At 50.1% G+C, this 26545-nt stretch overlaps 2 protein-coding genes across 3 annotated transcripts in view; both read right to left on the reverse strand.

Annotated features, from left to right (window-relative positions):
* The window catches only part of LOC134983559 (oocyte zinc finger protein XlCOF6-like), a 58966-nt gene extending 42197 nt beyond the window's left edge, over positions 1–16769 (reverse strand). The window contains exons 1-2 of one of the 2 annotated variants that reach the window (XM_063949214.1): positions 16628–16769; positions 11974–12165 (exon numbers count right to left, since the gene is read on the reverse strand). The gene's annotated coding sequence lies outside the window, so the exon portion shown is untranslated. The remainder of the gene's footprint in view (positions 1–11973; positions 12166–16627) is intronic. The other variant, XM_063949213.1, reaches the window with a different exon arrangement.
* Positions 1–26545, reverse strand: part of LOC134983565 (lactase/phlorizin hydrolase-like) — a 744668-nt gene that overhangs the window by 386219 nt on the left and 331904 nt on the right. The gene's annotated exons all lie outside the window — the stretch shown is intronic.

Below are 26545 nucleotides of genomic sequence, written 5' to 3' on the forward strand. Positions count from 1 at the left end.
ACCTCTCCAGTCATCACCCAGACACATCCCCTGGTGTTACTGTATAATGTCCCATTCCCAGCAGTCACCTCTCCAGTCATCACCCAGACACATCCCCTGGTGTTACTGTATAATACTCCATTCCCAGCAGTCACCTCTCCAGTAGTCACCCAGACACGTCCCCTGGTGTTACTGTATAATGCCCCATTCCCAGCAGTCACCTCTCCAGTAGTCACCCAGACATATCCCCTGGTGTTACTTTATAATGCCCCATTCCCAGCAGTCACCTCTCCAGTAGTCACCCAGACACATCCCCTGGTGTTACTGTATAATGTTCAATTCCCAGCAGTCACCTCTCCAGTCATCACCCAGACACGTCCCCTGATGTTACTGTATAATGCCCCATTCCCAGCAGTCACCTCTCCAGTCATCACCCGGACACATCCCCTGGTGTTACTTTATAATGTCCCATTCCCAGCAGTCACCTCTCCAGTCATCACCCAGACACGTCCCCCGGTGTTACTGTATAATGTCCCATTCCCAGCAGTCACCTCTCCAGTCATCACCCGGACACGTCCCCTGTTGTTACTGTATAATGCCCCATTCCCAGCAGTCACCTCTCCAGTCATCACCCAGAAACGTCCCCCCGTGTTACTGTATAATGTCCCATTCCCAGCAGTCACCTCTCCAGTCATCACCCAGACACGTCCCCCGGTGTTACTGTACAATGTCCCATTCCCAGCAGTCACCTCTCCAGTCATCACCCAGACACGTCCCCCGGTGTTACTGTATAATGTCCCATTCCCAGCAGTCACCTCTCCAGTCATCACCCAGACACATCCCCCGGTGTTACTGTATAATGCCCCATTCCCAGCAGTCACCTCTCCAGTCATCACCCAGACACATCCCCCGGTGTTACTGTATAATGTCCCATTCCCAGCAGTCACATCTGCAGTCATCACCCAGACACGTCCCCTGGTGTTACTGTATAATACTCCATTCCCAGCACTCACCTCTCCAGTAGTCACCCAGACACATCCCCTGGTGTTACTGTATAATGCCCCATTCCCAGCAGTCACCTCTCCAGTAGTCACCCAGACACATCCCCTGGTGTTACTGTATAATGTCCCATTCCCAGCAGTCACCTCTCCGGTCATCACCCAGACACGTCCCCTGGTGTTACTGAATAATGCCACATTCCCAGCAGTCACCTCTCCAGTCATCACCCGGACACGTCCCCCCGTGTTACTGTATAATGTCTCATTCCCAGCAGTCACCTCTCCAGTCATCACCCAGACACGTCCCCTGGTGTTACTGTATAATGCCCCATTCCGAGCAGTCAGCTCTCCGGTCATCACCCAGACACATCCCCTGGTGTTACTGTATAATGTCCCATTCCCAGCAGTCACCTCTCCGGTCATCACCCAGACACGACCCCTGGTGTTACTGAATAATGCCCCATTCCCAGCAATCACCTCTCCGGTCATCACCCAGACACGTCCCCCGGTGTTACTGTATAATGTCCCATTCCCAGCAGTCACCTCTCCAGTCATCACCCGGACACATCCCCTGTTGTTACTGTATAATGCCCCATTCCCAGCAGTCACCTCTCCAGTCATCACCCAGAAACGTCCCCCCGTGTTACTGTATAATGTCCCATTCCCAGCAGTCACCTCTCCGGTCATCACGCAGACACTTCCCCCTGTGTTACTGTATAATGTCCCATTCCCAGCAGTCACCTCTCCAGTCATCACCCGGACACGTCCCCTGTTGTTACTGTATAATGCCCCATTCCCAGCAGTCACCTCTCCAGTCATCACCCAGAAACGTCCCCCCGTGTTACTGTATAATGTCCCATTCCCAGCAGTCACCTCTCCAGTCATCACCCAGACACGTCCCCCGGTGTTACTGTACAATGTCCCATTCCCAGCAGTCACCTCTCCAGTCATCACCCAGACACGTCCCCCGGTGTTACTGTATAATGTCCCATTCCCAGCAGTCACCTCTCCAGTCATCACCCAGACACATCCCCCGGTGTTACTGTATAATGCCCCATTTCCAGCAGTCACCTCTCCGGTCATCACGCAGACACTTCCCCCTGTGTTACTGTATAATGTCCCATTCTCCGCAGTCACCTCTCCAGTCATCACCCAGACACATCCCCCGGTGTTACTGTATAATGTCCCATTCCCAGCAGTCACCTCTCCAGTCATCACCCAGACACGTCCCCTGGTGTTACTGTATAATGTCCCATTCCCAGCAGTCACCTCTCCAGTTATCACCCAGACATGTCCCCTGGTGTTACTGTATAATGCCCCATTCCCAGCAGTCACCTCTCCAGTCATCACCCAGACACGTCCCCTGGTGTTACTGTATAATGTCCCATTCCCAGCAGTCACCTCTCCAGTCATCACCCAGAAACGTCCCCCCGTGTTACTGTATAATGTCCCATTCCCAGCAGTCACCTCTCCGGTCATCACGCAGACACTTCCCCCTGTGTTACTGTATAATGTCCCATTCCCAGCAGTCACCTCTCCAGTCATCACCCGGACACGTCCCCTGTTGTTACTGTATAATGCCCCATTCCCAGCAGTCACCTCTCCAGTCATCACCCAGAAACGTCCCCCCGTGTTACTGTATAATGTCCCATTCCCAGCAGTCACCTCTCCAGTCATCACCCAGACACGTCCCCCGGTGTTACTGTACAATGTCCCATTCCCAGCAGTCACCTCTCCAGTCATCACCCAGACATGTCCCCCGGTGTTACTGTATAATGTCCCATTCCCAGCAGTCACCTCTCCAGTCATCACCCAGACACAGCCCCCGGTGTTACTGTATAATGCCCCATTCCCAGCAGTCACCTCTCCAGTCATCACCCAGACACGTCCCCCGGTGTTACTGTATAATGTCCCATTCCCAGCAGTCACCTCTCCAGTCATCACCCAGACACAGCCCCCGGTGTTACTGTATAATGCCCCATTCCCAGCAGTCACCTCTCCAGTCATCACCCAGACACGTCCCCCGGTGTTACTGTATAATGTCCCATTCCCAGCAGTCACCTCTCCAGTCATCACCCAGACACAGCCCCCGGTGTTACTGTATAATGCCCCATTCCCAGCAGTCACCTCTCCAGTCATCACCCAGACACGTCCCCCGGTGTTACTGTATAATGTCCCATTCCCAGCAGTCACCTCTCCAGTCATCACCCAGACACGTCCCCTGGTGTTACTGTATAATGTCCCATTCCCAGCAGTCACCTCTCCAGTCATCACCCAGACATGTCCCCTGGTGTTACTGTATAATGCCCCATTCCCAGCAGTCACCTCTCCAGTCATCACCCAGACACGTCCCCTGGTGTTACTGTATAATGTCCCATTCCCAGCAGTCACCTCTCCAGTCATCACCCAGACATGTCCCCTGGTGTTACTGTATAATGCCCCATTCCCAGCAGTCACCTCTCCAGTCATCACCCAGACACGTCCCCTGGTGTTACTGTATAATGTCCCATTCCCAGCAGTCACCTCTCCAGTCATCACCCAGACACGTCCCCTGGTGTTACTGTATAATGCCCCATTCCCAGCAGTCACCTCTCCAGTCATCACCCAGACACATACCCTGGTGTTACTGTATAATGCCCCATTCCCAGCAGTCACCTCTCCAGTCATCACCCAGACACGTCCCCTGGTGGCAGTCACCTCTCCAGTCATCACCCAGACACGTCCCCTGGTGTTACTGTATAATGTCCCATTCCCAGCAGTCACCTCTCCAGTCATCACCCAGACACATACCCTGGTGTTACTGTATAATGCCCCATTCCCAGCAGTCACCTCTCCAGTCATCACCCAGACACATCCCCTGGTGTTACTGTATAATGTCCCGTTCCCAGCAGTCACCTCTCCAGTCATCACCCAGACACATCCCCCCGGTGTTACTGTATAATGTCCCATTCCCAGCAGTCACCTCTCCAGTCATCACCCAGACACGTCCCCTGATGTTACTGTATAATGCCCCATTCCCAGCAGTCACCTCTCCAGTCATCACCCAGACACGTCCCCTGGTGTTACTGTATAATGTCCCATTCCCAGCAGTCACCTCTCCAGTCATCACCCAGACATGTCCCCTGGTGTTACTGTATAATGCCCCATTCCCAGCAGTCACCTCTCCAGTCATCACCCAGACACGTCCCCTGGTGTTACTGTATAATGTCCCATTCCCAGCAGTCACCTCTCCAGTCATCACCCAGACATGTCCCCTGGTGTTACTGTATAATGCCCCATTCCCAGCAGTCACCTCTCCAGTCATCACCCAGACACGTCCCCTGGTGTTACTGTATAATGTCCCATTCCCAGCAGTCACCTCTCCAGTCATCACCCAGACACGTCCCCTGGTGGCAGTCACCTCTCCAGTCATCACCCAGACACGTCCCCTGGTGTTACTGTATAATGTCCCATTCCCAGCAGTCACCTCTCCAGTCATCACCCAGACACGTCCCCTGGTGTTACTGTATAATGCCCCATTCCCAGCAGTCACCTCTCCAGTCATCACCCAGACACATACCCTGGTGTTACTGTATAATGCCCCATTCCCAGCAGTCACCTCTCCAGTCATCACCCAGACACGTCCCCTGGTGGCAGTCACCTCTCCAGTCATCACCCAGACACGTCCCCTGGTGTTACTGTATAATGTCCCATTCCCAGCAGTCACCTCTCCAGTCATCACCCAGACACATACCCTGGTGTTACTGTATAATGCCCCATTCCCAGCAGTCACCTCTCCAGTCATCACCCAGACACATCCCCTGGTGTTACTGTATAATGTCCCGTTCCCAGCAGTCACCTCTCCAGTCATCACCCAGACACATCCCCCCGGTGTTACTGTATAATGTCCCATTCCCAGCAGTCACCTCTCCAGTCATCACCCAGACACGTCCCCTGATGTTACTGTGTAATGTCCCATTCCCAGCAGTCACCTCTCCGGTCATCACCCAGACACATCCCCTGGTGTTACTGTATAACGCCCCATTCCCAGCAGTCACCTCTCCAGTCATCACCCAGACACATCCCCTGGTGTTACTGTATAATGTCCCATTCCCAGCAGTCACTTCTCCAGTCATCACCCAGACACATCCCCTGGTGTTACTGTATAATGCCCCATTCCCAGCAGTCACCTCTCCAGTCATCACCCAGACACATCCCCTGGTGTTACTGTGTAATGTCCCATTCCCAGCAGTCACCTCTCCGGTCATCACCCAGACACGTCCCCTGGTGTTACTGTGTAATGTCCCATTCCCAGCAGTCACCTCTCCGGTCATCACCCAGACACATCCCCTGGTGTTACTGTATAATGCCTCATTCCCAGCAGTCTCCTCTCCGGTCATCACCCAGACACATCCCCTGGTGTTACTGTATAATGCTCCATTCCCAGCAGTTACCTCTCCAGTCATCACCCAGACACGTCCCCTGGTGTTACTGAATAATGCCCCATTCCCAGCAGTCACCTCTCCAGTCATCACCCAGACACATCCCCTGGTGTTACTGTATAATGTCCCATTCCCAGCAGTCACCTCTCCGGTCATCACCCAGACACATCCCCTGGTGTTACTGTATAATGTCCCATTCCCAGCAGTCACCTCTCCAGTCATCACCCAGACACGTCCCCTGATGTTACTGTATTAATGCCCCATTCCCAGCAGTCACCCCTCCAGTCATCACCCAGACACATCCCCTGGTGTTACTGTATAATGTCCCATTCCCAGCAGTCACCTCTCCGGTCATCACCCAGACACGTCCCCTGGTGTTACTGTGTAATGTCCCATTCCCAGCAGTCACCTCTCCGGTCATCACCCAGACACATCCCCTGGTGTTACTGTATAATGCCTCATTCCCAGCAGTCTCCTCTCCAGTCATCACCCAGACACATCCCCTGGTGTTACTGTATAATGCCCCATTCCCGGCAGTCACCTCTCCAGTCATCACCCAGACACGTCCCCCTGGTGTTACTGTATAATGTCCCATTCCCAGCAGTCACCTCTCCAGTCATCACCCAGACACATCCCCTGGTGTTACTGTATAATGTCCCATTCCCAGCAGTCACCTCTCCAGTCATCACCCAGACACGTCCCCTGGTGTTACTGTGTAATGTCCCATTCCCAGCAGTCACCTCTCCGGTCATCACCCAGACACATCCCCTGGTGTTACTGTATAATGCCTCATTCCCAGCAGTCTCCTCTCCAGTCATCACCCAGACACATCCCCTGGTGTTACTGTATAATGCTCCATTTCCAGCAGTTACCTCTCCAGTCATCACCCAGACACGTCCCCCGGTGTTACTGTATAATGTCCCATTCCCAGCAGTCACCTATCCAGTCATCACTCAGACACATCCCCTGGTGTTACTGTATAATGTCCCATTCCCAGCAGTCACCTCTCCGGTCATCACCCAGACACATCCCCTGGTGTTACTGTAGAACGCCCCATTCCCGGCAGTAACCTCTCCAGTCATCACCCAGACACATCCCCTGGTGTTACTGTATAATGTCCCATTCCCAGCAGTCACTTCTCCAGTCATCACCCAGACACATCCCCTGGTGTTACTGTATAATGCACCATTCCCAGCAGTCACCTCTCCGGTCATCACCCAGACACATCCCCTGGTGTTACTGTATAACGCCCCATTCCCAGCAGTCACCTCTCCAGTCATCACCCAGACACATCCCCTGGTGTTACTGTATAATGTCCCATTCCCAGCAGTCACCTCTCCGGTCATCACCCAGACACATCCCCTGGTGTTACTGTATAATGTCCCATTCCCAGCAGTCACCTCTCCGGTCATCACCCAGACACATCCCCTGGTGTTACTGTATAACGCCCCATTCCCGGCAGTCACCTCTCCAGTCATCACCCAGGCACGTCCCCCTGGTGTTACTGTATAATGTCCCATTCCCAGCAGTCACCTCTCAGGTCATCACCCAGACACATCCCCTGGTGTTACTGTATAATGCCTCATTCCCAGCAGTCTCCTCTCCAGTCATCACCCAGACACATCCCCTGGTGTTACTGTATAATGCTCCATTTCCAGCAGTTACCTCTCCAGTCATCACCCAGACACGTCCCCCGGTGTTACTGTATAATGTTCCATTCCCAGCAGTCACATCTCCAGTCATCACCCAGACACATCCCCTGGTGTTACTGTATAATGCCCTATTCCCAGCAGTCACCTCTCCAGTCATCACCCAGACACGTCCCCTGGTGTTACTGTATAATGCCCCATTCCCAGCAGTCACCTCTCCAGTCATCACCCAGACACATCCCCTGGTGTTACTGTATAACGCCCCATTCCCGGCAGTCACCTCTCCAGTCATCACCCAGACACGTCCCCCTGGTGTTACTGTATAACGTCCCATTCCCAGCAGTCACCTCTCCAGTCATCACCCAGACACATCCCCTGGTGTTACTGTATAACGTCCCATTCCCAGCAGTCACCTCTCCAGTCATCACCCAGACACATCCCCTGGTGTTACTGTATAATGTCCCATTCCCAGCAGTCACCTCTCCAGTCATCACCCAGACACATACCCTGGTGTTACTGTATAATGCCCCATTCCCAGCAGTCACCTCTCCAGTCATCACCCAGACACATCCCCTGGTGTTACTGTATAATGTCCCGTTCCCAGCAGTCACCTCTCCAGTCATCACCCAGACACATCCCCCCGGTGTTACTGTATAATGTCCCATTCCCAGCAGTCACCTCTCCAGTCATCACCCAGACACGTCCCCTGATGTTACTGTATAATGCCCCATTCCCAGCAGTCACCTCTCCAGTCATCACCCAGACACGTCCCCTGGTGTTACTGTATAATGTCCCATTCCCAGCAGTCACCTCTCCAGTCATCACCCAGACATGTCCCCTGGTGTTACTGTATAATGCCCCATTCCCAGCAGTCACCTCTCCAGTCATCACCCAGACACGTCCCCTGGTGTTACTGTATAATGTCCCATTCCCAGCAGTCACCTCTCCAGTCATCACCCAGACATGTCCCCTGGTGTTACTGTATAATGCCCCATTCCCAGCAGTCACCTCTCCAGTCATCACCCAGACACGTCCCCTGGTGTTACTGTATAATGTCCCATTCCCAGCAGTCACCTCTCCAGTCATCACCCAGACACGTCCCCTGGTGGCAGTCACCTCTCCAGTCATCACCCAGACACGTCCCCTGGTGTTACTGTATAATGTCCCATTCCCAGCAGTCACCTCTCCAGTCATCACCCAGACACGTCCCCTGGTGTTACTGTATAATGCCCCATTCCCAGCAGTCACCTCTCCAGTCATCACCCAGACACATACCCTGGTGTTACTGTATAATGCCCCATTCCCAGCAGTCACCTCTCCAGTCATCACCCAGACACGTCCCCTGGTGGCAGTCACCTCTCCAGTCATCACCCAGACACGTCCCCTGGTGTTACTGTATAATGTCCCATTCCCAGCAGTCACCTCTCCAGTCATCACCCAGACACATACCCTGGTGTTACTGTATAATGCCCCATTCCCAGCAGTCACCTCTCCAGTCATCACCCAGACACATCCCCTGGTGTTACTGTATAATGTCCCGTTCCCAGCAGTCACCTCTCCAGTCATCACCCAGACACATCCCCCCGGTGTTACTGTATAATGTCCCATTCCCAGCAGTCACCTCTCCAGTCATCACCCAGACACGTCCCCTGATGTTACTGTGTAATGTCCCATTCCCAGCAGTCACCTCTCCGGTCATCACCCAGACACATCCCCTGGTGTTACTGTATAACGCCCCATTCCCAGCAGTCACCTCTCCAGTCATCACCCAGACACATCCCCTGGTGTTACTGTATAATGTCCCATTCCCAGCAGTCACTTCTCCAGTCATCACCCAGACACATCCCCTGGTGTTACTGTATAATGCCCCATTCCCAGCAGTCACCTCTCCAGTCATCACCCAGACACATCCCCTGGTGTTACTGTGTAATGTCCCATTCCCAGCAGTCACCTCTCCGGTCATCACCCAGACACGTCCCCTGGTGTTACTGTGTAATGTCCCATTCCCAGCAGTCACCTCTCCGGTCATCACCCAGACACATCCCCTGGTGTTACTGTATAATGCCTCATTCCCAGCAGTCTCCTCTCCGGTCATCACCCAGACACATCCCCTGGTGTTACTGTATAATGCTCCATTCCCAGCAGTTACCTCTCCAGTCATCACCCAGACACGTCCCCTGGTGTTACTGAATAATGCCCCATTCCCAGCAGTCACCTCTCCAGTCATCACCCAGACACATCCCCTGGTGTTACTGTATAATGTCCCATTCCCAGCAGTCACCTCTCCGGTCATCACCCAGACACATCCCCTGGTGTTACTGTATAATGTCCCATTCCCAGCAGTCACCTCTCCAGTCATCACCCAGACACGTCCCCTGATGTTACTGTATTAATGCCCCATTCCCAGCAGTCACCCCTCCAGTCATCACCCAGACACATCCCCTGGTGTTACTGTATAATGTCCCATTCCCAGCAGTCACCTCTCCGGTCATCACCCAGACACGTCCCCTGGTGTTACTGTGTAATGTCCCATTCCCAGCAGTCACCTCTCCGGTCATCACCCAGACACATCCCCTGGTGTTACTGTATAATGCCTCATTCCCAGCAGTCTCCTCTCCAGTCATCACCCAGACACATCCCCTGGTGTTACTGTATAATGCCCCATTCCCGGCAGTCACCTCTCCAGTCATCACCCAGACACGTCCCCCTGGTGTTACTGTATAATGTCCCATTCCCAGCAGTCACCTCTCCAGTCATCACCCAGACACATCCCCTGGTGTTACTGTATAATGTCCCATTCCCAGCAGTCACCTCTCCAGTCATCACCCAGACACGTCCCCTGGTGTTACTGTGTAATGTCCCATTCCCAGCAGTCACCTCTCCGGTCATCACCCAGACACATCCCCTGGTGTTACTGTATAATGCCTCATTCCCAGCAGTCTCCTCTCCAGTCATCACCCAGACACATCCCCTGGTGTTACTGTATAATGCTCCATTTCCAGCAGTTACCTCTCCAGTCATCACCCAGACACGTCCCCCGGTGTTACTGTATAATGTCCCATTCCCAGCAGTCACCTATCCAGTCATCACTCAGACACATCCCCTGGTGTTACTGTATAATGTCCCATTCCCAGCAGTCACCTCTCCGGTCATCACCCAGACACATCCCCTGGTGTTACTGTAGAACGCCCCATTCCCGGCAGTAACCTCTCCAGTCATCACCCAGACACATCCCCTGGTGTTACTGTATAATGTCCCATTCCCAGCAGTCACTTCTCCAGTCATCACCCAGACACATCCCCTGGTGTTACTGTATAATGCACCATTCCCAGCAGTCACCTCTCCGGTCATCACCCAGACACATCCCCTGGTGTTACTGTATAACGCCCCATTCCCAGCAGTCACCTCTCCAGTCATCACCCAGACACATCCCCTGGTGTTACTGTATAATGTCCCATTCCCAGCAGTCACCTCTCCGGTCATCACCCAGACACATCCCCTGGTGTTACTGTATAATGTCCCATTCCCAGCAGTCACCTCTCCGGTCATCACCCAGACACATCCCCTGGTGTTACTGTATAACGCCCCATTCCCGGCAGTCACCTCTCCAGTCATCACCCAGGCACGTCCCCCTGGTGTTACTGTATAATGTCCCATTCCCAGCAGTCACCTCTCAGGTCATCACCCAGACACATCCCCTGGTGTTACTGTATAATGCCTCATTCCCAGCAGTCTCCTCTCCAGTCATCACCCAGACACATCCCCTGGTGTTACTGTATAATGCTCCATTTCCAGCAGTTACCTCTCCAGTCATCACCCAGACACGTCCCCCGGTGTTACTGTATAATGTTCCATTCCCAGCAGTCACATCTCCAGTCATCACCCAGACACATCCCCTGGTGTTACTGTATAATGCCCTATTCCCAGCAGTCACCTCTCCAGTCATCACCCAGACACGTCCCCTGGTGTTACTGTATAATGCCCCATTCCCAGCAGTCACCTCTCCAGTCATCACCCAGACACATCCCCTGGTGTTACTGTATAACGCCCCATTCCCGGCAGTCACCTCTCCAGTCATCACCCAGACACGTCCCCCTGGTGTTACTGTATAACGTCCCATTCCCAGCAGTCACCTCTCCAGTCATCACCCAGACACATCCCCTGGTGTTACTGTATAACGTCCCATTCCCAGCAGTCACCTCTCCAGTCATCACCCAGACACATCCCCTGGTGTTACTGTATAATTCCCCATTCCCAGCAGTCACCTCTCCAGTCATCACCCAGACACGTCCCCCTGGTGTTACTGTATAATGTCCCATTCCCAGCAGTCACCTCTCCAGTCATCACCCAGACACATCCCCTGGTGTTACTGTATAATGCCCCATTCCCAGCAGTCACCTCTCCAGTCATCACCCAGACACATCCCCTGGTGTTACTGTATAATGGCCCATTCCCGGCAGTCACCTCTCCAGTCATCAGCCACACACGTCCCCTGGTGTTACTGTATAATGTCCCATTCCCAGCAGTCACCTCTCCAGTCATCACCCAGACACATCCCCTGGTGTTACTGTATAATGCCCCATTCCCGGCAGTCACCTCTCCAGTCATCACCCAGACACATCCCCTGGTGTTACTGTATAATGCCCCATTCCTAGCAGTCACCTCTCCAGTCATCACCCAGACACATCCCCTGGTGTTACTGTATAATGCCCCATTCCCAGCAGTCACCTCTCCAGTCATCACCCAGACACGTCCCCTGGTGTTATTGTATAATGCCCCATTCCCAGCAGTCACCTCTCCAGTCATCACCTAGACACATCCCCTGGTGTTACTGTATAATGCCCCATTCCCGGCAGTCACCTCTCCAGTCATCACCCAGACACATCCCCTGGTGTTACTGTATAATGCCCCATTCCCAGCAGTCACCTCTCCAGTCAGCAGCTGAATGATCTTGTTGGTGAGTTCCAGGATCTTCTGGTCACTGTGTCTCTCATGTATCAGTGAGTGAGGTGGAGGCACCGGGATGGGGCTCTGGGTCCTGCTCAATCCTCCTGACTCATGGAGATGGCTGCTGGGTGTCTCACACTCACCAGATGTCTTCCGTACTATTGTGTAACCCTGTGTAATGGTAGACACTGTTATCCCTATGTAGTCACAGTACTGGGCTTCCTACACTATAGACTAATACCCCTAAGGTTTGTCACTGTGACATTAGCGGAATGTATACAATATTACATCACAACACTGTACAGTCCATCTCCTCTATATAATTATATGTCGTTTGTGTAACACTGTGACATTAGCGGAATGTATACAATATTACATCACAACACTGTACAGTCCATCTCCTCTATATAATTATATGTCGTTTGTGTAACACTGTGACATTAGCGGAATGTATACAATATTACATCACAACACTGTACAGTCCATCTCCTCTATATAATTATATGTCGTTTGTGTAACACTGTGACATTAGCGGAATGTATACAATATTACATCACAACACTGTACAGTCCATCTCCTCTATATAATTATATGTCGTTTGTGTAACACTGTGACATTAGCGGAATGTATACAATATTACATCACAACACTGTACAGTCCATCTCCTCTATATAATTATATGTAGTTTGTGTAACACTGTGACATTAGCGGAATGTATACAATATTACATCACAACACTGTACAGTCCATCTCCTCTATATAATTATATGTCGTTTGTGTAACACTGTGACATTAGCGGAATATATACAATATTACATCACAACACTGTACAGTCCATCTCCTCTATATAATTATATGTCGTTTGTGTAACACTGTGACATTAGCGGAATATATACAATATTACATCACAACACTGTACAGTCCATCTCCTCTATATAATTATATGTAGTTTGTGTAACACTGTGACATTAGCGGAATGTATACAATATTACATCACAACACTGTACAGTCCATCTCCTCTATATAATTATATGTAGTTTGTGTAACACTGTGACATTAGCGGAATGTATACAATATTACATCACAACACTGTACAGTCCATCTCCTCTATATAATTATATGTAGTTTGTGAAACACTGTGACATTAGCGGAATGTATACAATATTACATCACAACACTGTACAGTCCATCTCCTCTATATAATTATATGTAGTTTGTGTAACACTGTGACATTAGCGGAATATATACAATATTACATCACAACACTGTACAGTCCATCTCCTCTATATAATTATATGTCGTTTGTGTAACACTGTGACATTAGCGGAATGTATACAATATTACATCACAACACTGTACAGTCCATCTCCTCTATATAATTATATGTAGTTTGTGTAACACTGTGACATTAGCGGAATGTATACAATATTACATCACAACACTGTACAGTCCATCTCCTCTATATAATTATATGTAGTTTGTGTAACACTGTGACATTAGCGGAATATATACAATATTACATCACAACACTGTACAGTCCATCTCCTCTATATAATTATATGTCGTTTGTGTAACACTGTGACATTAGCGGAATGTATACAATATTACATCACAACACTGTACAGTCCATCTCCTCTATATAATTATATGTCGTTTGTGTAACACTGTGACATTAGCGGAATGTATACAATATTACATCACAACACTGTACAGTCCATCTCCTCTATATAATTATATGTAGTTTGTGTAACACTGTGACATTAGCGGAATGTATACAATATTACATCACAACACTGTACAGTCCATCTCCTCTATATAATTATATGTCGTTTGTGTAACACTGTGACATTAGCGGAATGTATACAATATTACATCACAACACTGTACAGTCCATCTCCTCTATATAATTATATGTCGTTTGTGTAACACTGTGACATATGAGCGCTGGAAGAATGTCTGCGCAGTAAAGAGTGTGTTACTAATGTTACAGCTCATTTATGGAGTATATAAGTGGGGTCTGGATCCACATACGGGATCAGTACGTAATCCTGCTGGACGGGATCCCGGCGGTCGAAATACCGACGCCGGAATCCCAACCACACAATCCCGACAGGGGTGGCGAGCGGAACGCCACTCTGCGGGCACGGTGCCTCGCTATGCTCGGCACACTATTATATTCTCCCTCTATGGGTGTCGCGTGGACACCCACGTAGGGAGAATATGTCGGGATTGTGGCGGTCGGGATTCCGGCGTCGGTATTTCGACCGCCGGGATCCTGTCCAGCGGGATGTTGACCGCATACCCCATAAACAGTACACTCACAACACATACAGTACACACACGCATACAGTACACACACATACAGTACACACACGCATACAGTACACACACGCATACAGTACACATACACATACAGTACACACATAGTACACACAGATACAGTACACACATGCAAACACATACAGTACACACACATCCACACATACAGTACACACACTCATACAGTACATACAGATAGATAGATACATACATACATACACACTTACAGTACATACATACATACATACACACTTACAGTACATACATATAGTATACACACATGCATACAGTACACACACAGTACACACACACACACATACAGTACACACATACAGTACACACACAGTACACACACACATACAGTACACACACACATACAGTACACACACATACAGTACACACATACAGTACACACATACAGTACACACACACACACACACACACACACATAACAGTACACACACATACAGTACACACACATACAGTATACAGACATACACACAGTACACACACATGCATACAGTACACACATACAGTACACACACATACAGTATACAGACATACACACAGTACACACACATACAGTACACACACATGCATACAGTACACACACATACAGTACACACACAGATATATACAGCACACACACATACAGTACACACACACATGCATACAGTACACACACATACAGTACACACACACATGCATACAGTACACACACATACAGTACACACACATGCATACAGTACACACATACAGTACACACACATACAGTACACACATGCATACAGTACACACACATACAGTACACACACATACAGTACACACACATGCATACATACAGTACACACACATACATACAGTACACACACATACAGTATACACACATACAGTACACACACATGCATACAGTACACACACATACAGTACACACACATACAGTACACACACAGATATATACAGTACACACACATACAGTACACACACACACATGCATACAGTACACACATATAGTACACACACAGTACACACATACAGACACATATAGTACACACACAGTACACACATACAGATATAGTACACACACAGTACACACATACAGACACACACAGTACACACAGTCACATATAGTACACACATACACACATATAGTACACACACATATACAGTATACACACATAGTACAGACACATATACAGTACACACATAAAGTATACACACACATATAGTACACATACATATACAGTACACACACACACACACACACACACAGTACAGACACATATAGTACACACATAAAGTATACACACACATATAGTACACATACATATACAGTATATACACACACATAGTACACATACATATACAGTATATACACACACATAGTACACATACATATACAGTACACACACACACACACACACACACACACATAGTACAGACACATATAGTACACACAAAGTATACACACACATATAGTACACATACATATACAGTACACACATAGTACAGACACATATAGTACACACATAAAGTATACACACACACATAGTACACATACATATACAGTATATACACACACACACATAGTACACATACATATACAGTATATACACACACATAGTACACATACATATACAGTATATACACACACATAGTACACATACATATACAGTATATACACACATAGTACACATACATATACAGTATATACACACATAGTACACACACATATACAGTATATACACACATAGTACACACACACATATACAGTATACACACACATAGTACACATACATATACAGTATATACACACATAGTACACACATAGTACACACACATATACAGTATACACACACATAGTACACATACATATACAGTATATACACACACATAGTACACATACATATACAGTATATACACACATAGTACACATACATATACAGTATATACACACATAGTACACATACATATACAGTATATACACACATAGTACACACACATATACAGTATATACACACATAGTACACACATATACAGTATACACACACATAGTACACACACATATACAGTATACACACACATAGTACACATACATATACAGTATATACACACACATAGTACACACACACATATACAGTATATACACACATAGTACACACACATATACAGTATATACACACATAGTACACACATATACAGTATACACACACATAGTACACACACATATACAGTATACACACACATAGTACACATACATATACAGTATATACACACACATAGTACACACACACATATCACACATTACACTCACCAGGCCTCTAAGAACAGTGTAGCCTGGGGGCGGTGCTTGGGAGTGTTAATGACACTGGCTGCACCTATCAGCGCTCAGGGCAGGAGAAGTGGGCGGGGAGGAGAGATAGAGAGGAGGCCGCTGTCATGGTTACGGACACAGGACGGACCACAGCAACATGGCCGCCGCCGCCGCTATGTATCACAGTGTCAGCACGGCGAGGATATACATTGGGCAGGGTGTTATTTGCTATTGCGGGGGTGGTTATAAAGTTTTTTCATATGTGTCCTGTGTACAGTAGCGCGGCGGCCATGTTTCCGGAGCCCGTCTTACACAGTGTTACAACAGAGTGTGACAGGTTCCTGGTGCTCCCCGGGGTTTCCAGGCAGCAGCTCCCAGGGAGCGCCCAGGTGCAGAGTCTGAGGCCAGGGACTCTCTATAGGAGACAGGGTAACCCCAGGACTGGCCGGAGGCCATACTGCCCAAACAGGGAGGACCCCCCCCCCCCACCCCCCCAGAGGTCTCCAAACTGGGCTCCGGCAAGATGGCGGCTGCTAGGTGCAGAAATGTGGAAGGTGCCAGCTATATAGAGGAGCCTATGCTGAGGGGACTGGCGAGGCCGGTGAGGGGCGCCAGCCAGAGTTTCAGAGCCGGCCCTCATCATTTTCATGCCCTTGGGGCCCCCCCCTCCCCCTCCGTGCCCGGCGGTCAGTGTTTGAACAGCCGTGTGTCTCCTACAGTATTTTGCGGCAAGCAAACCCAGAGGATACCCCCCTATCGTATGAGGACAATTACTCTGCGGTGAGGCGAGACGGCCTGTTTGCAACAGAGGTTTAGCGTGGCCACACTGACCGCTAACCGGTAGACCGCTTATTGGGGGTCATTCCGAGTTGATCAGTAGCTGCCGTTGTTGGCAGCGCAGCGTTCTGGCGAAAAATGGCATTTCTGAGCATGCGTATTCCCCGCAATGCACACGGGCGTCGTACGGCGATCGCTGGGCACTGACGACTGAAATGCGCCGGCGTATGCGCAGTTCCGACCCGATGGCTGCGCTGAGACAAACTGCAGCGATCAATCCGGTCAGAATGACCCCCAGTGTTAGTTAAGAAACAGTGCATACATTCAGGGCTGGGGTGTGGTTCATCAAATCGACAGTGTCTAGGTCGACAATGTTTAGGTCGACCACTATAGGTCGACAGTCACTAGGTCGACATGGATGGAAGGTCAACAGGGTTTCTAGGTCGACATGTGCTAGGTCGACAGGTCTAAAGGTCTACATGAGGATTTTTATTTTTCTCTGACGTCCTAGTGGATGCTGGGAACTCCGTAAGGACCATGGGGAATAGCGGCTCCGCAGGAGACTGGGCACAAAAGTAAAGCTTTAGGACTACCTGGTGTGCACTGGCTCCTCCCCCTATGACCCTCCTCCAAGCCTCAGTTAGATTTTTGTGCCCGGCCGAGAAGGGTGCACACTAGGGGCTCTCCTGAGCTCTTAGTGAAAGTTTAGTTTTAGGTTTTTTATTTTCAGTGAGACCTGCTGGCAACAGGCTCACTGCAACGAGGGACTAAGGGGAGAAGAAGCGAACTCGCCTGCTTGCAGCCAGCTTGGGCTTCTTAGGCTACTGGACACCATTAGCTCCAGAGGGATCGAACACAGGCCCAGCCTCGGAGTCCGGTCCCAGAGCCGCGCCGCCGGCCCCCTTACAGAGCCAGAAGCAAGAAGAACATCCTGAAAATAGGCGGCAGAAGACATCCTGTCTTCACCAAGGTAGCGCACAGCACTGCAGCTGTGCGCCATTGCTCCTCAGCACACTTCACACTCCGGTCACTGAGGGTGCAGGGCGCTGGGGGGGGGCGCCCTGAGGCAGCAATAAAAACACCTTGGCTGGCGAAAATACATCACATATAGCCCCCAGGGCTATATGGATGAATTTTAACCCCTGCCAGATTACACTGAAAAGCGGGAGAAAAGGCCGCCGAGAAAGGGGCGGAGCCTATCTCCTCAGCACACTGGCGCCATTTTCCCTCACAGCTCCGTTGGAGGGAAGCTCCCTGGCTCTCCCCTGCAGTCACTACACTACAGAAAGGGTTAAAAAAGAGAGGGGGGGGGCACTAATTAGGCGCAGTATAAACAATACAGCAGCTATAAGGGGAAAAACACTTATATAAGGTTATCCCTGTATATATATAGCGCTCTGGTGTGTGCTGGCATACTCTCCCTCTGTCTCCCCAAAGGGCTAGTGGGGTCCTGTCCTCTATCAGAGCATTCCCTGTGTGTGTGCTGCTTGTCGGTACGTTTGTGTCGACATGTATGAGGAGGAAAATGATGTGGAGGCGGAGCAAATTGCCTGTAATAGGGATGTCACCCCCTAGGGGGTCGACACCTGAGTGGATGAACTGTTGGAAGGAATTACGTGACAGTGTCAGCTTTGTATAAAAGACAGTGATTGACATGAGACAGCCGGCTACTCAGCTGGTGCCTGTCCAGACGTCTCATAGGCCGTCAGGGGCTCTAAAGCGCCCGTTACCTCAGATGGCAAATACAGACGCCGACACGGATACTGACTCCAGTGTCGACGGTGAAGAGACAAATATGACTTCCAGTAGGGCCACACGTTACATGATTGAGGCAATGAAAAATGTTTTACACATTTCTGATAATACGAGTACCACCAAAAAGGGGTATTATGTTCGGTGAGGAAAAACTACCTGTAGTTTTCCTGAATCTGAGAAATTAAATGAGGTGTGTGATGATGCGTGGTTTTCCCCCGATAACAACTGATAATTTCTAAAATGTTATTGGCATTATATCCTTTCCCGCCAGAGGTTAGGGTGCGTTGGGAAACACCCCCTAGGGTGGATAAAGCGCTCACACGCTTGTAAGAACAAGGGCTCTACCCTCTCCTGAGATGGCCGCCCTTAAGGATCCTGCTGATAGAAAGCAGGAGGATATCCTAAAATGTATTCACACACATACTGGTGTTATACTGCGACCAGCAATCGCCTCAGCCTGGATGTGCAGTGCTGGGTTGGCGTGGTCGGATTCCCTGACTGAAAATATTGATACCCTAGATAGGGACAGTATATTATTGCCTATAGAGCATTTAAAAGATGCATTTCTATATATGTGTGATGCACAGCGGGATATTTGTCGACTGGCATCAAGAGTAAGTGCGCTGTCCTTTTCTGCCAGAAGAGGGTTATGGACACGACAGTGGTCAGGTGATGCGGATTCCAAATGGCATATGGAAGTATTGCCTTATAAAGGGGAGGAGTTATTTGGGGTCGGTCTTTCAGACCTGGTGGCCACGGCAACAGCTGGGAAATCCACGTTTTTACCCCAGGTCGCCTCTCAACATAAGAAGACGCCGTATTATCAGGCGCAGTCCTTTCGTTCCCATAAGGGCAAGTGGGCAAAAGGTTCCTCATTTCTGCCCCGTGACAGAGGGAGAGGAAAAAGGCTGCAGAAATCAGCTAGTTCCCAGGAACAGAAGCCCTCTCCTGCCTCTGCCAAGCCCTCAGCATGACGCTGGGGCTTTACAAGCAGACAGGGAGGCAGTTTTGGAAGCCATTCACAAGCTGTGTTCCCAGCAGGTGATAATCAAGGTACCCCTCCTGCAACAGGGAAAGGGGTATTATTCCACACTGTTGTGGTACCGAAGCCGGACGGCTCGGTGAGACCGATTTTAAATCTAAAATCTTTGAACACTTACATACAGAGGTTCAAATTCAAGAGAAGGGGACTATATGGTGTCTCTGGACATCAAGGATGCTTACCTCCATGTCCCAATTTACCCTTCTCACCAAGGGTACCTCAGGTTTGTGGTACAGAACTGTCACTATCAGTTTCAGACGCTGCCGTTGGATGGTCCACGGCACCCCGGGTCTTTACCAAGGTAATGGCCGAAATGATGATACTCCTTCGAAGGAAGGGAGTTTTAGTTATCCCTTACTTGGACGATCTCCTGATAAGGGTAAGATCCAGGGAACAGTTGGAGGTCGGTGTAGCACTATCTCAGGTAGTGTTGCGACAGCACGGTTGGATTCTCAATATTCCAAAATCGCAGCTGGTTCCGACGACTCGTTTTCTGTTCCTAGGGATGATTCTGGACACAGTCCAGAAAAAGGTGTTTCTCCCGGAGGAGAAAGCCAGGGAGTTATCCGAGCTAGTCAGGAACCTCCTAAAACCGAGCCAAGTCTCAGTGCATCAATGCACAAGGGTTCTGGGAAAAATGGTGGCTTCCTACGAAGCAAGCCCATTCGGCAGATTCCACGCAAGAACTTTCCAGTGGGACCTGCTGGACAAATGGTCGGGGTTGCATCTTCAGATGCATCAGCGGATAACCCGGTCACCAAGGACAAGGGTGTCTCTCCTGTGGTGGTAGCAGAGTGCTCATCTTCTAGAGGGCCGCAGATTCGGCATTCAGGACTGGGTCCTGGTGACCACGGATGCCAGCCTGCGAGGCTGGGGAGCAGTCACACAGGGAAGAAATTTCCAGGGCTTATGGTCAAGCCTGGAGACATCACTTCACATAAATATCCTGGTGCTAAGAGCCATTTACAATGCTCTAAGCTTAGCAAGACCTCTGCTTCAAGGTCAGCCGGGTTGATCCAGTCGGACAACATCACGGCAGTCACCCACGTAAACAGACAGGGTGGCACAAGAAGCAGTCAATGGCAGAAGCTGCAAGGATTCTTCGCTGGGCGGAAAATCATGTGATAGCACTGTCAGCAGTATTCATTCCGGGAGTGGACAACTGGGAAGCAGACTTCCTCAGCAGACACGACCTCCACCCGGGAGAATGGGGACTTCACCCAGAAGTCTTCCACATGATTATAAACCGTTGAGTAAAACCAAAGGTGGACATGATGGCGTCCCGCCTCAACAAAAAACTCGACAGGTATTGCGCCAGGTCAAGGGACCTCAGGCAATAGCTGTAGACGCTCTGGTAACACCGTGGGTGTACCAGTCAGTGTATGTTTTCCCTCCTCTGCCTCTCATACCCAAGGTACTGAGAATTATAAGATGGAGAGGAGTAAGCACTATATTCGTGGCTCCGGATTGGCCAAGAAGGACTTGGTACCCGGAACTTCAAGAGAGGCTCACGGAGGATCCGTGGCCTCTACCTCTAAGAAGGGACCTGCTCCAGCAAGGACCCTGTCTGTTCCAAGACTTACCGCGGCTGCGTTTGACGGCATGGCGGTTGAACGCCGGATCCTGAAGGAAAAAGGCATTCCGGATGAAGTCATCCCTATCCTGATCAAAGCCAGGAAGGATGTAACCGCAAAACATTATCACCGCATTTGGCGAAAATATGTTGCGTGGTGCGAGGACAGTAAGGCCCGACGGAGGAATTTCAACTGGGTCGATTCCTACATTTCCTGCAAACAGGAGTGTCTATGGGCCTGAAATTGGGGTCCATTAAGGTTAAAATTTCGGCCCTGTCAATTTTCTTCCAGAAAGAACTAGCTTCAGTCCCTGAAGTGCAGACGTTTGGAAAAGGGGTACTGCATATACAGCCTCCTTTTGTGCCTCCAGTGGCACCTTGGGATCTCAATGTAGTTTTTGGGTTCCAAAAGTCACATTGGTTTGAACCACTAAAAGATGTTGGCCCTGGCCTGGGCCAGGCGCGTGTCAGAATTGGCGGCTTTATTCTGTAAAAGCCCTTATCTGATTTTCCATACGGACAGGGCGGAATTGAGGACTCGTCCTCGGTTTCTCCCTAAGGTGGTTTCAGCGTTTCACCTGAACCAACCTATTGTGGTGCCTGCGGCTACTAGGGACTTGGAGGACTCCAAGTTGCTAGACGTTGTCAGGGCCCTGAAAATATATGTTTCCAGGACGGCTGGAGTCAGAAAATCTGACTCGCTGTTTATCCTGTATGCACCCAACAAGCTGGGTGCTCCTGCTTCTAAGCAGACTATTGCTCGTTGGATTTGTAGTACAATTCAGCTTGCACATTCTGTGGCAGGCCTGCCACAGCCAAAATCTGTAAAGGCCCATTCCACACGGAAAGTGGGCTCATCTTGGGCGGCTGCCCGAGGGGTCTCGGCTTTACAACTTTGCCGAGCAGCTACTTGGTCAGGGGCAAACACATTTTGCTAAATTCTACAAATTTGATACCCTGGCTGAGGAGGACCTGGAGTTCTCTCATTCGGTGCTGCAGAGTCATCCGCACTCTCCCGCCCGTTTGGGAGCTTTGGTATAATCCCCATGGTCCTTACGGAGTTCCCAGCATCCACTAGGACGTCAGAGAAAATAAGAATTTACTTACCGATAATTCTATTTCTCGTAGTCCGTAGTGGATGCTGGGCGCCCATCCCAAGTGCGGATTTTCTGCAATACTTGTACATAGTTATTGTTACAAAAAATCGGGTTATTATTGTTGTGAGCCATCTTTTCTAGAGGCTCCTCTGTTATCATACTGTTAACTGGGTTCAGATCACAGGTTGTACAGTGTGATTGGTGTGGCTGGTATGAGTCTTACCCGGGATTCATAAATCCTTCCTTATTGTGTACGCTCGTCCGGGCACAGTATCCTAACTGAGGCTTGGAGGAGGGTCATATAGGTATTTCACAAGGTATACTTATTGTGTATTTCTCTAAAGTCCTAGTGGATGCTGGGGACTCCGTAAGGACCATGGGGAATAGACAGGTTCCGCAGGAGACTGGGCACTCTAAGAAAGATTTAGTACTACTGGTGTGCACTGGCTCCTCCCTCTATGCCCCTCCTCCAGACCTCAGTTAGAATCTGTGCCCGGCCGAGCTGGGTGCTCCTAGTAGGCTCTCCTGAGCTTGCTAATAAGAAAGTATTTTAGTTAGGTTTTTTATTTTCAGAGAGCTTCTGCTGGCAAGAGACTCTCTGCTACGTGGGACTGAGGGGAGAGAAGCAAACCTACTAACTGCGGCTAGGTTGCGCTTCTTAGGCTACTGGACACCATTAGCTCCAGAGGGATCGAACACAGGACCTGACCTTGTCGTCCGTTCCCGGAGCCGTGCCGCCGTACCCCTCGCAGAGCCAGAAGTCAGAAGCCGACGGGTTGAAGCAAGAAGACGTCAAAATCGGCGGCAGAAGACTCCTGTCTTCATATGAGGTAGCGCACAGCACTGCAGCTGTGCGCCATTGCGCCCACACTAACCCACACACTCCGGTCACTGTAGGGTACAGGGCGCAGGGGGGGGCGCCCTGGGTAGCAATTGATTACCTCCTGGCAAAAAGCAGCATATATACAGTTGGACACTGTTATATGCATGAGCCCCCGCCATTAATTTTACGCATAATCGCGGGAGAAGCCCGCCGCTGAGGGGGCGGGGCCTTCTTCCTCAGCACTCACCAGCGCCATTTTCTCTCCACAGCTCCGCTGAGAGGAAGCTCCCCAGGCTCTCCCCTGCAGAAGAAGAGGGTGAAAAGAGAGGGGGGGGGGGCACATAAATTGACGTAAAAACAATATATACAGCAGCTACTGGGGTAACATTAAGTTACTGTGTTATTCCTGGGTCATATAGCGCTGGGGTGTGTGCTGGCATACTCTCTCTCTGTCTCTCCAAAGGGCCTTATGGGGGAATTGTCTTCAGATGAGCATTCCCTGAGTGTGTGGTGTGTCGGTATGTGTGTGTGTCGACATGTCTGAGGTAAAAGGCTCCCCTAAGGAGGAGATAGAGCAAATATGTGTGTGGGAGGGTGTCTCCGTCGACAACGCCGACACCTGTTTGGATATGTGTAAGTGCTAAGATGATTTATTGCACAAAAGATTAGAGAACAGACAGGGAATCTTCAGGTAAATTTCCCTCCTCTCATGAGGAAAAAGAGCGGGAATCTCCAGACAAGAAGCTGCAGCTTCCCAAAAAGAATTCTCAGGCAGTATCCTTTCCCTACTAGGGCCAGGATACGATGGGAATCTTCCCCTAGGGCAGGGGTGGGCAATTATTTCAGCTGGGGGGCCGCTTAACACTTCCAGCGAATATTCGAGGGCCACACACAAAATACTCAAAAAGAGATCCCTTTTTACACATTACGGCAGACAGCGTCCCCTTTTTACACATTACGGCAGACAGCGCCCCCGTTTTTACACAGTACGGCAGACAGCGTCCCAATTTTTACACATTACGGCAGACAGCACCCCCATTTTTACACATTACGGCAGACAGCGTCCTCTTTTTACACATTACGGCAGACAGCGCCCCCGTTTTTATACATTACGGCAGACAGCGTCCTCTTTTTACACATTACGGCAGACAGCGCCCCCGTTTTTATACATTACGGCAGACAGCGCCCCCGTTTTTATACATTACGGCAGACAGCGCCCCCGTTTTATACATTACGGCAGACAGCGCCCACGTTTTTACACATTACGGCAGACAGTGTCCCGTTTTTACACATTACGGTAGACAGCGCCCCCGTTTTTACACATTATGGCAAACAGCGTCCTCTTTTTACACATTACGGCAGACAGCGCCCCCGTTTTTACACAGTACGGCAGACAGCGTCCCAATTTTTACACATTACGGCAGACAGCACCCCCATTTTTACACATTACGGCAGACAGCGTCCTCTTTTTACATATTACGGCAGACAGCGCCCCCGTTTTTATACATTACGGCAGACAGCGTCCTCTTTTTACACATTACGGCAGACAGCGCCCCCGTTTTTATACATTACGGCAGACAGCGCCCCCGTTTTATACATTACGGCAGACAGCGCCCACGTTTTTACACATTACGGCAGACAGTGTCCCGTTTTTACACATTACGGCAGACAGCGCCCCCGTTTTTACACATTACGGCAAACAGCGTCCTCTTTTTACACATTACGGCAGACAGCGCCCCCGTTTTTATACATTATGGCAGACAGCGCCCCCGTTTTATACATTACGGCAGACAGCACCCCCGTTTTTACACATTACGGCAGACAGCGCCCCCGTTTTTACACATTACGGCAGACAGCGTCCCGTTTTTACACATTACGGCAGACAGCGCCCCCGTTTTTACACATTACGGCAGACAGCGTCCCCTTTTTACACATTACGGCAGACAGCGCCCCCCTTTTTACACATTACGGCAGACAGTCCCTACAGTCCCTACCCCCTGTCCCCCCCATAAACCCATATTGCAGTTTTTAACTCCCCTCCCTCCCCACCCCTAAACCTACATGGCAGCTTAAGCAGTGATCCAGGGGCTGGCTGGACAGGGGGTTTACCTGTTTGTCACAGTGGCAGACGATCCCCGCTGTCCGATGATCTGCGCTGCTGCCGGCCGGAGTCACTGCTGATGTGGCCTCTCCTGCTCCCGCTCGCTGCCCGCCGCTTCCTCTCCTTACTGGCCGCCGCTTCTCGGCCGCTGCTCCTGCTCACTGCAGTGCCCGCCCCCGTGCCTCCCAGCGCATGATAACAGAGGAAATCCCGGTCAGCTGATCCTGTGACGTGACCGGGATTTCCTCAGCGGCGCCGCGTCTGAGAGCAGTGCAATGACAAGCGGCATGTCGGGCCGCTTGTCATTGCACTCTGGTGGGGCACAGCGGGCCAGGCAGGATCGGTCCGCGGGCCGCATCCGGCGCGCGGGCCGCCTGTTGCCCACCCCTACCCTAGGGTGTCACGTTTGCCCATATACCTGAAAAGGTTCAAGTTCAAGATGGAATCGCTAAGAGCGGTCATTGCAGGCCTGAAAGGGGGAGATTTTATGGTGACTCGGGACATAAGGGATGCATACCTTCATGTCCCCATTTTTCCACCTCATCAGGCGTACCTTAGAATTGCGGTACGGGATTGTCATTACCAATTTCAGACGTTGCCGTTTGGTCTCTCCACGGCCTTGAGAATATTCACCAAGGTAATGGCGGAAATGATGGTGCTCCTGCGGAAGCAAGGTGTCACTATTATCACGTACTTGGACGATCTCCTCATAAAAGCGAGATCAAGAGAGCAGTTGCTGAACAGCGTATC

This window comes from Pseudophryne corroboree, assembly GCF_028390025.1.
Source record: "Pseudophryne corroboree isolate aPseCor3 chromosome 3 unlocalized genomic scaffold, aPseCor3.hap2 SUPER_3_unloc_18, whole genome shotgun sequence".
Lineage (NCBI taxonomy): Eukaryota > Metazoa > Chordata > Amphibia > Anura > Myobatrachidae > Pseudophryne > Pseudophryne corroboree.